Here is an 11,464-nt window from a genome sequence, read left to right as displayed (position 1 = left end):
AATTTCACATGTTTTTCACCACAGGGCTTACTTTGCTTACCAGGTCATTTGTCCCTGTCAGGGATTGTAACTTTGAAAAGAGGCTTTGATTCTGTAGGAAGGTGCTGTGAAGGAGAGAGACAGATACCAGCCATACCTACAAGCAGACTCTGCTGTGGTGAAAAAATGTGAAATTGTTCACTACAGATGATCTGATAAGGAAGGTAAGCACAGTGCCTATTGGGTAATCTGCCCCTGATGGCGAGGCTCAGATTAAACAACTGATGGTATTAACAACAAATTAAACAACTGAGCACTGATATGTAGTAGGTGTGCAACATACGTTTGTTTCTTTCAGTTTCTTCCTCCCTTCCCAGCTCGACTCCTGCCCCAAACTGCCATGGAAGACCAGCAAAGATTGTCTCATATTTTGGAAACCCAATCAGTCTCTCCACTTATCAATCCATTCATCTGTCTATCCGTCTGTCCATCTGTCTGTCTGTCTGCCTAGCCACCCATCCACCAAACAAATGTCTGGTACCAATTACATGTTCAGCCCTGTGCTCAGGGTTATGGATAAAAAAAAGAAATTTTTTTTTTTTTTTTAGAGAGAGATGAAAATGCTGCTACTGCTGCTGGTAGTAGCTAACATTTGTTCAGCATTTAGTATAAGCTGGTTAGTGCACTATTTCATTTACTCTGTCCAACTACACCATGAGTTAGGTGTTCCTATTCCATTTTACAGATAAGGGAACTGAGGCCCAAGGACACAGAGCTAACCAGAATTCTAACATGGTTTGGTGAGGTCCAAGCCGGTGTGAGAGCCCCGGGTGGAAGGGGAACACTGGGAGCATCGTAGGAGGATTCTTGGAGAAGGTGGCTTCTGAACTAAGGCTTGAAGGTTGAGTCTAATTTGGTCATGAGTAGGAGTCCTTGGGGGCACAGTGGTTAAGGGTTCGGCTGCTAGCCAATATGTCAGCAGTTCAAATCCACCAGCTGCCCCTTGGAAACTCTATGGGGCAGTTCTACTCCGTCTTATAGTGTCGCTATGAATATGACTCAACTTGATGACAATAGGTTTTTTTTTTTTTTAAGGGTTGTGTCTTAGTCATTTAGTGCTGCTGTAACAGAAAAACCACAAGTGGATGGCTTCAACAAAGAGAAATTTATTCTCTCACAGTCTAGGAAGGTAGAAGTCCTAATTCAGGGGGACAGCTCCAGGGGTAGAATTTCTCTCTCAGTGTGCTCTGGGAGAATGTCCTTGTCATCAATCTTCCCCAGGATCAGGAGCTTCTCTGCATAGGAACCCTGGATCCAAAGGACACGCTCTGCTCCTAGCGCTGCATTCTTGATGATAGGAGGTCCCCTTCATCTCTCTGCTCACTTCTCTCTTTTATGTCTCAATAGAGATTGACACAACGCAATTTTGTAGATTGAGTCCTGCCTCATTAACATAACTGCCTCTCACTGTGCCTCATTAACCTCATAGAGGTAGGATTAACAACACATAGGTATGTCACATAAGATGACAAAGTAGTCGACAATCACACAGTATTGGGACTCATGACCTACCCCAGTTGACACACATTTGTGGGAGACACAATTCAATCCGTAACAGGTTGCAAACAGAGGGAAGAGTGAACTAAGGCCCAGAGGGTTCTTTGTGTGTGTTGTGGGGAGGCGTTGGGGTGGGTTGGAAGGGATTGCCAGTTGTCAGTCTGGTCAGAGCTTCTGTATCTTGGTACCTGGCCCCTTCCTCACCCCACACTGCACACAGTAGGTGCACAATCCACAGTTCTGACGATTGTCACAATGTGACATCTGTGTGTGCCAGGATTAGAAGGCAGGATGTCAGGGAGAATGTTCCTGGCAGTGAACCCACTTGGCAAAGGTGCAGAAGCGTGGTGGACTTTAGAGAACAGAAGGTTCTTTGCAGTTAGGAAGCGGGTTTGTGGGGAGGTAGGATTGAGAGCTGATAACCACATTTCTAGGGTGAACAATAGCATGGCCTGGGCTGTTATGCCAGGGGGAAACACCTGAAGCCAGTGGGGTCTGTGTGTGAGAGACATCCAATGCCCTCTGCAGGAGTGGGCTACAGATATGGTGGATCCAGGTCTCAGGGCTCTGGGCCAGGCCAGGGTAGGTGGGAAGCTACAGTAAGACAGGACAGACTGGCTACCCCCTCCACCATTCAGGCGCTGGCCCTCTGTTCCCATGCAGCCAACCTGCCGCCTGCTCAAGGCCAGGTGAGGAAGAGCCTGGAAGCACAAGTATAAACAAAAGATTTCAGATACCCACTACAATACCCCATCCTGTCTCACCGAGAAGGCCTCTCCTGTGGCCTGAAGCTCTAGGAGAGTCTCAAGATGAGAAGGGCTGGGCCTCACCCCAGAAGAACAACATTCATTGTGTGTATAATCTATACTCCAGTTGCCCTAACTCTCCCTACCAACCCTGAGAGATAGGCTTAGAGCAATGAAGCTACTTGTCCAGGGCCACATAGCCTGTGAGTACCTGAGAGAGGGCCCAAATTCATATCCAAGACTGCCTGTGTCCTTTGTCCAGCCCTCCACTCCCTGGCCTCCTTCCAAGGAGCTGGGACAAAACTCAGTTTCCAAGTTAGATGGCTATTTTCCTGAGACCCCCTGGATTTACACCAATAAAAAAACCAACAGTCTGCTTCAAAGTCATGGACTTGGGACAACTGCCGACCTTCCTTTGAGCACCACAGTTAGGGGGCCATCACATCCCTAGCAACCACGCCCCATCAGTGATTAATTCACCTCAGAGGCAGTGTCCTGAGGTGAGTGGCAAGCCTCTAGCAGTCACAGGTAGCTGAAAGGTTGATGGTTCAACATACCTAGAAGTGCCTCTGGAGACAGATCTGGTGATCTGCTTCCAAAAGGTCACAGCGTCGAAAACCCTAAGTAGCAGTTCTACTCTGCACACGTGGGGTTGCCAAGAGTCAGAATCCATTCAACAGCAGTTAGCAACAACTACCTCTTGCCTGGCAATCACAGCCAGGACCCTGCTCTGCTAGCCAGATACTCAGATTCATGCCAGGCCTGGTCAAGTCTCCAGTCTACCCCTCCCCACTTTGCTTCAGTAAGTGCAGCCATTACCTGTGATTTTTTTTCGTGGCTCCTAATGGACTACTGTGAACAACTTGTGGCTGTCCTCCTTCAGTCTCTCTTGGGGCTTTCCCTGTGATAGATCTCTTTACTATCTCAGGGAAGAGTCAGAACTGACACTCACTTGCGCTTTGACCATTGATCCTACTGGAGAGGGGCATCAGAGAACAGCTGAGAAAGGCCTAGGGGGAGAGGAGATGGTCCCTGCTTTCCTCAGAAGCCAGTGGCTGATAAGCTGGAGATAAGGCAGGGGTCGGGGCTGGGGCACGAGGGCGGCTCTTAGGAAGTTCAGAGCTGGGCATGTGGGCAGGGTTCAGAGAGCAGTCCCTGAGGGAATCTGGGGTTGAGCCAGCTGAGCCTGGAGCTCACTCAGGCACAAAATAAGCGGTCATGGGAAGGCGGGGATAGCGGGATATATCGGGCAGCATTAGGAATGGTGTGCAAAGCCTGGGACTGTCCAGCTGAGAAGAGAAGACAGGTGAGGGGCTGTCTTCAAATCCTTGATTGAAGAAGAGGCAGAGAGATTCTCAAGGACAGAGAGGGGACCACAGGACAGCACGACTGAAGGGCCAACTGGAGCCGTGCGTTAGTTTGTGAGGGCTGCTGCAACAAAATACCATAAATTCGGTGGCTGATAAGAACAGCAGTGTATCTTCTCATGCTGCTGGAGGCTGGAAGTCTGAATTCAGGATGTCATAGAGCCATGTCTCTGAAGGCTTTAGGGGAAGAGCCTTTGTCTCTCCCAGCTCCTGGTAGCACCAGGAGTTCCTTGGCTTGCAGCTGCAGCATAACTGTGTCCTCTAGTGGCCATCTTCCTCCTGCGTGTCTCTTCCCGTCTTTTATGAGGAACATTCAGATTGGATTAAGACCCACCACCCTACTCCAGTATGACCTCATGTTAATTTATCCATCCTACTGGGTGGCACAAATGGTTTGCTCTTGCCTAACCTAAAAGTTGGCAGTTTGAACCTACTCAGAGGAGCTGCGGAAGAAAGGCCTGGCAATCTGCTTCCATAAAGATTACAGAAAACCCTAAGGAGCAAGTTCTACTCTGTAACACATGGCATCGCTATGAGTTGGAATTGATGGCAACGTGAGAAGACTCCAGTATTACCTCATGATAGCATCTTCAAAGACCTTATTCCCAAACAAGGTCACTTTCACAGGTACCAGGGGTTAGGACTACAACATATCTTTTGGGGGGACACAAATGAATCTATAACAGACTGTTTTCAAGGAAAATGCCTCCCACCCCAAGAGAAAGAACAGAGCTGGGTGAAAGGAGATGGGTTCCCCAGCCCTGAAAGTACTTCTTTGGGTGGCTAGTTTGCCCCAGGACAGTAGGGGGAGGCCGTGTAGGTCCCAGACTGAGTAGGGGGGTTGGGTATCTTGCTTACAGCTCTGAGAATCTTGGACCCAGAATCTGACTAATCCAGTGGCCCTTACCTCTCCCTCATCTTCCACTGCCTCTCCAGCTGGTCTACTTCATTTCCAAGCAAAACCAAACCAAAGCAGTTGTTGTTGAGTGGTTTCTCACTCATGGCAACCCCATGTGTGTCAGAGTAGAGCTGAGCTCCACAGGGTTTTTAAGGCTGTGACATTTTGGGAGCAGATTGCCAGACCTTTCTTCTGAGGTGCCTATGGGTAGATTTGAACCATCAACCTTTCTGTTAGTAGTCTAGCACTTAATTGGTGACACCACTCAGGGAAGCCCTACTTCGTGTCCAGCTGGGTCTTATGCATGATTATATTTCCCTCACACCTTGAAAAATGTGTTTAAGTGACCTTACAAGATCCAGTTCTTGCTTTCTTCTTTTGCCTCAGCTCTCACTCTTGTTTAGCACTCAGCAATAAACCAGACTCAACTGTTTTCAGCTCCTCAGGTCGACCCAGCATTTTCTGAACTCTCCAGGGAGTTAAGTGCCCAGGCTTTTCCTTCTCTTAGGTATATTCTCCCTGCCTCCTCCTCCTCCCTACTTTACTGATGAACTCTTGCTCATCTTTTGGGTCTCAGCTGAAGACTAAACTTCTTTCCTGAACTTTCATCACAGGCTGGAGGGAGTCCCCTCCTAAGTGCCCTAGATGCCCCATCACAACATATATCATGCTGCATTGTGTTCTCTTGATTCCAGAAAACCCATTTTGATTGAGTTAATTCTGACTCATGGTGACTCCATTTGTTATAGACTAGAACTGCTCCATATGGTTTTCTTGGCTGTAATTTTTACAGAAGCAGATTGCCAGGTCTTTCTTGCACAGTGCTGCTGGGTGGGTTTGAATCACCCATCTTCAGATTAATAGTCAAGTGCAAACTGTTTGTGCCACTTAGAGACCTCATCCTCCTGATATTTCCTCTATATCCTCCACCAGACTTTCAGCTCTACGAGGGCAGGGGCTGTCTGTCTGTACTTGGTATAGAGTGGGTGCCCAACAAATGTGTGTTGAAACAACACATGAGTGGAGGAGTGAACGAGTGGGTGAATAGATGGGTAGGTGGGTGGGATGCCTATACGATAATTTACAAAGTTCATGCCAGAGAACCAAGCCCTCCTTCTAGCATGCTCTGGAACTGGTCCCTGGGGCCTCAGTAAGAGACAAATGGAGGCTATTGGTTAGGCAATGAAGAAAAGACATGAATGGGTTTTCATCACCATTAAGATCATGCTGAGGGAGGCGGAGCCAACATGGCACTATAGACAGAAGCACCACGCCATCCCTCTACAGCAAAGACCTGAAAAAGGAAGTAAAACAGATACAAACGTGGATCTTGGACCTCAGCCACCAAGAATGACAGACAAGGAGTATGGGAAGGCAACTTTACAGAGCTCCCAATAGGAGACAGAGCACCTGCCCCACACACCACGTCCTCTCCCTTCCCTCCTGCATATCTGCACTGTGTGTTTAGTGCTGCACCTCGATCGGCACAGGTGTAGACCACCAGACCCAGCCCTGCACTGCCCCCCGTCAGTCCCTGTATGTGCTGCAAACAACCCATCCCCACCCGACCCCTTCCTCTAGACCTGCCCTGCTGCACCATAGCCAAGTGACCAGCCCACCTGGACAAGGTGGTGAGAAGTATCATGCTCACAGACAAGAAAGCAACAAAGGATGCCCAGCCTGCCTGCCCAGACATAACCAAATAAATTAAAAAAGCAGGACCCAATGAACAAATCTACATTCAATAAATGAAGAAAATAATTCCTGAATGTCCTGAAGACAGGAGACAATACCAAAACATATTAAAAAAAAGGACAAGATGGCTCCAGAAAGCATCCAAAATGAAATATCAGATGACCTTCTGGTAGAAGAAAAGGCACTGGAGCTACCTGATAGGGAATTCAAAACTCTAATTTTCAGGGCTTTCCAAGAGATGAAGGAAAACATGGACAAAAATAAGGAAAAAAAAAGTCAAAATCATGGAAAAGACAGACAAAACAATGGAAGAATTCAGGAAAATAACACAGGAACAAAATTTCAAAATAAACAAAGAACTAGATATCATACAAAAATAGCAACTAGAAATCCAAAAGATAAACACCAAGATTTCAGAAGTGGGCAGTGCAATAGAAGGCTTTAGGAGGGAATCTGAAACAACAGAAAACAGGGTCAATGAAATTGAAGACAAATCCTTGGATACCAAATTGTTTGAAGAAAAATCAGAGAAAAGAATGAAGAAAATGAAGAAACTCTGAGAACGATGTGGGATACAATCAAAAGCAAAAATTTGCATGTGATCAAAGTTCCAGAACAGGCGAAGAAAACAGAAAACACAGAGAGGATCATTGAAGATTTGATGATAGAAAACTTCCCTAACATCATGAAAGATGAAAAGCTGACCATCCAAGAAGGTCAACAAACCCCATATAGGATAGACCCCAGAAGAAAATCACCAAGACATATTATAATCACACTCGCTAAAACCAAAGAGAAACAAAGAATCCTCAGAGCAGCTTGAGAAAAACAAAAAGTCGTATACAAAGGAGAAACAATAAAACTGAGCTCTGATTACTCAGCAGAAACTATTCAGGCAAGAAGGCAATGGGACAATGTATATAAAGCCTTGAAAGAAAAACATTGCCAAAAAGAATAATACATCCTGCAAAACTCTTGCTCAAATAAAAAAAAAAAATTTTTTTTTTTTTAATATGATGGTGAAATTAGGACATTTCCAGATAAACAGAAATTAAGGGAATATGTAAAAACCAAACGAAATTTACAAGAATTATTAAAGGGAATCCTTTGGTTAGAGAACCAACAATGTCAAACAACAACCTAAATCTAGGATGCAAGACAGCATCAACCAGATACCAACTGTCATGGATTGACTTGTGTCCCCTGAAAATAGCTGTCAACTTGGCTAGGCCATGATTTCCATTACTACGTGATCGTTGGCCATTTTGTCATCTGATGTGATTATCCTATGTGTTGCAAGTGCTACCTGTATGAGGTTAATGAGGCAGGATTAGAGGCAGTTATGTTAATGAGGTGGGACTTAATCTACAAGATTAGGTTGTGTCTGTTATAGCAGCACCAGATAACTGTCTTAGATATTCAGGGCTGCTATAACAGAAATACTACAAGTGGATGGCTTTAACAAAGAGAAATTTATTCTCTCACAGTCTAGTAGGCTGAAAGTCCAAATTCAGGATGCCAGCTGCAGGTGAAGACTTTCTTCTTCAGTTGGCTGTGGAGGAAGGAACTTGTTATCAATCTTTTCTGGTCAAGGAGCTTCTCAAAGGATGTGCTATACTCTTGGCTCTTGATTCTTGGTGGTATAAGGTCCCCATGTCTCTCTGCTTGCTTCTCTCTTTTATATCTCAGAAGAGATTGGCTTAATTTGTAGATTAATCTCGTATATTGAATCTACATAACTGTCGCTAATCCCACCTCATTAACAAAACAGAGATAGGATTTACAACACGTAGAAAATCACATCAGATGAAAACATGGTGGACAATCACACAGTACTGGAAATCATGACCTGGCCAAGTTGACGGATATTTTCTGGGAACACAATTCAATCCATAACACTGACTAAGACACCAACCTAGGTAATAAGCTCTCAAAGATAAAACAAAACTAAAAGATTTACAACAGGGAACCAGGGAGGTCAATCTGTAAATGACAACAATATCAGGACAATAAAAGAAATAAACAGTGTATGTGTAGAACTTTCAAATGGAGAAGAAGGCAAGGTGATATCAAGTAATAAAAGAGTGTTTTAAACTAAGGAAGATGGGGTAAATTTCAAGGTAACCACACAGAAGGTTAACAAACCTACTCGTCAAAATAAAGAAGAAAAACATAAAATCTCAGTAAACACAAAATCTACAAGAATGAAAGAAAAAAAAAATCCACAAACAAAAGGAATTCAGCACAGGAGAGTAAGAGCAACAAAGAAAACATCAGCACTACAAAAGAAAAAAAAAAAAAAGAAAGCACTATAAAATGACAGCAATAAACTCACGCTTATGAATAACCATACTGAAAGTAATGGCTTAAATGCACCACAAAGAGACAGGGAGTGACAGAATGGATTAAAAAACAAAACAAATAGGACCCATCAATATGCTGTCTGTAAGAAAACAGCTTGGAAACAAAGACATAAATATATTAAAAATCAAAGGATGGGGGGGGGAAAAAAGCAGACAGCAACCAAAAAAGAGCAGGAGTGGCAATACTAATTCAGATAAAATAGACTTTAAAACAAAATCCACCATAAAAGACAAGGAAGAACATTATCTAACGATTAAAGGGACAATCCACCATGAGGACATAACCATAATAAATATCTGTGCACCCAGTGACGGGACTCCTAAATATATAAATCAAACTCTAACAGCACTGAAAAAGGAGTTGACAGTTCCACAATAATAGTCAGAGACTTCAACATACCACTCTCAGTAAAGGACAGAACATCTAGAAAGAAACTCAACAAAGATGCAGAAGATCTAAAGGCCACAATTAACCAACTTTACCTCATAGACATATATAGAACACTCCACCCAACAACAGCAAAGTACACATTCTTTTCCAATGCATGTGGAACATTCTCCAGAACAGACCACATATTAGGCCACAAAGCAACCCTCAACAAAATCCAAAACATTGAGATAATACAAAGAATCTTCTCTGATCACAATGCCATAAAAGTAGAAATTAATAACAAGAAGAGCAAGGAAAAAAAAAAATCAAATACATGGAAACTGAATAACACCCTGCTTAAAAACCATGGAAAACCCTGGTGGCATAGTGGTTAAGTGCTACAGCTGCTAACCAAAGGGTCGGCAGCTTGAATCTGCCAGGCACTCCTTGGAAACTCTATGGGGCAGTTCTACTCTGTTCTATAGGGTCGCTATGAGTTGGAATCAACTCGACGGCACTGGGTTTGGCTTGGTGGTTTTAAAAACCACTGGGTAATAGAAGAAATCAAAGATGGAATAAAAAAATTCCTAGAATCAAATGAGAACAAAAACACATCATACCAAAACCTTTGCTACCAGAGGTCAATTTATAGCAGTAGATACACACATCAAAAAAGAAGAAAGCGAAAAAACAAAACATTAGCTACACAACTGGAACAAATAGAAAGAGAACAGCAAAAGAAGCCCACAGCCACCAGAAGAAAGGAAATAATAAAGGTCAGAGCAGAAATAAATGAAATAGATAATTTAAAAAGAATAGAAAGGATTAACAAAACCAAAAGTTGGTTCTTTGAAAGGATCAACCAAATTGACAAATCTTTGGCCACACTGACAAAAGAAAAACAGGAGAGGACACAAATAACACAAATAAGAAATGAAACGGGGGACATTACAACAGAATCAACTGAAATAAAAAGGATAATAACATAGTACTATGAAAAACTACAACAAATTTGAAAATCAAGAGGAAATGGGCAAATCTCTAGAAGCACACTACCTACCTAAACTAACACAAACTGTAAGTCGAAAATCTGAACAGACCCGTAACAAGAGAAGATACTGAAAAGGTAATAAACTCCCAACAAAAGGAAGCCCTGGCCCAGATGGCTTCACTGGAGAATTCTACCAAATATTCAGAGAATAGTTTGTACCAGTACTACTCAAACTATTTCAGAACATAGAAAAGGAAGCCAGCATAACCCTGATACCAAAATCAGGCAAAGATACCACAAAAAAAAAAAAAAAAATTCAGACTAATATATCTCATGAATATAGATACAAAAATTTTCAACAAAATTCTAGCCAATAGAATTCAGCATCATATCAAAAAAATAATACACCTTGACCAAGTGGGATTCTTACTATGTATGCAAGGATGGTTCAACATTAGAAAATCAATCAACGTAATCCACCACATAAATAAAACAAAAGAATCACATGATCATCTCAGTCGATGTAGAAAAGGCATTTGACAAAGTCCGGCACCCATTCCTGATAAAAACCCTGAATAAAGTAGTAATAGAAGGGAAATTTCTCAACATAAAAAGAACTGGAGATAGAAAACCAAAGCGGAAGAACATGCTTGGCTTTTCTCAGACTGAAAGAACTGAAGAAAAACTTCAAGCCTCGAGTTGCAATAGTGAAGGATTCTATGGGAAAAATATTAAACTATACAAGAAACATCAAAAGAAGACGGAAGGAGGGCCACATAAACCAGAGACTACGTCAGCCTGAGACCGGAAGAACTAGATGGTCCCGGCTACCACCAGAGACTGCCCTGACAGGGAACACAATAGGGAACCCTTGATGGAGCAGAAGAACAGTGGGATGCAGACCTCAAATTCTTATAAAAAGACCAGCCTTAATGGTCTGACTGAGACGGGAAGGAACCCAGAGGTCATGGTCCCTGGATCCTCTGCTAGCCCAAGACTAGAACCACTCCAAAGCCAACTCTTTAGACAGGGATTGGACTGAACTGTAAGACAGAAAATGATACTGGTGAGGAGTGAACTTCTTGGCTCAAGTAGACACCTGAGACTATGTGGGCAGCTCCTGTCTGGAGGCAAGATGAGAAAGTGGGGTGGAGGGGTAGAAACAGGAGCCAGTTGAATGGACATGGGGAATACAGGGTAGAGAGGACGAGTGTGCTGTCTCATTAGGGGGAGAGCAGCTAGGAGTACATAGCAAGATGTGTATAAGTTTTTGTATGAAAGACTGACTTGACTTGTAAACTTTCACTTGGAGCATGATTAAAAAAAAAAAAGAAGAAGATGGGAGGAATACATAGAGTCATTATACCAAAAAGAATTGGTCAAAGTCCAAGCATTTCAAGAGGTAACATATTATCAGGAACTGATGGTACTGAAAGAAGCAGTCGAAGCTGCACTGAGGGAATTAGTGAAAAACAAGGCTCCAGGAATTGATGGAATA

The sequence above is a fragment of the Loxodonta africana genome, chromosome 18 (genome assembly GCF_030014295.1).
Source record: "Loxodonta africana isolate mLoxAfr1 chromosome 18, mLoxAfr1.hap2, whole genome shotgun sequence".
Lineage (NCBI taxonomy): Eukaryota > Metazoa > Chordata > Mammalia > Proboscidea > Elephantidae > Loxodonta > Loxodonta africana.
This window is presented reverse-complemented; position numbering follows the sequence as displayed.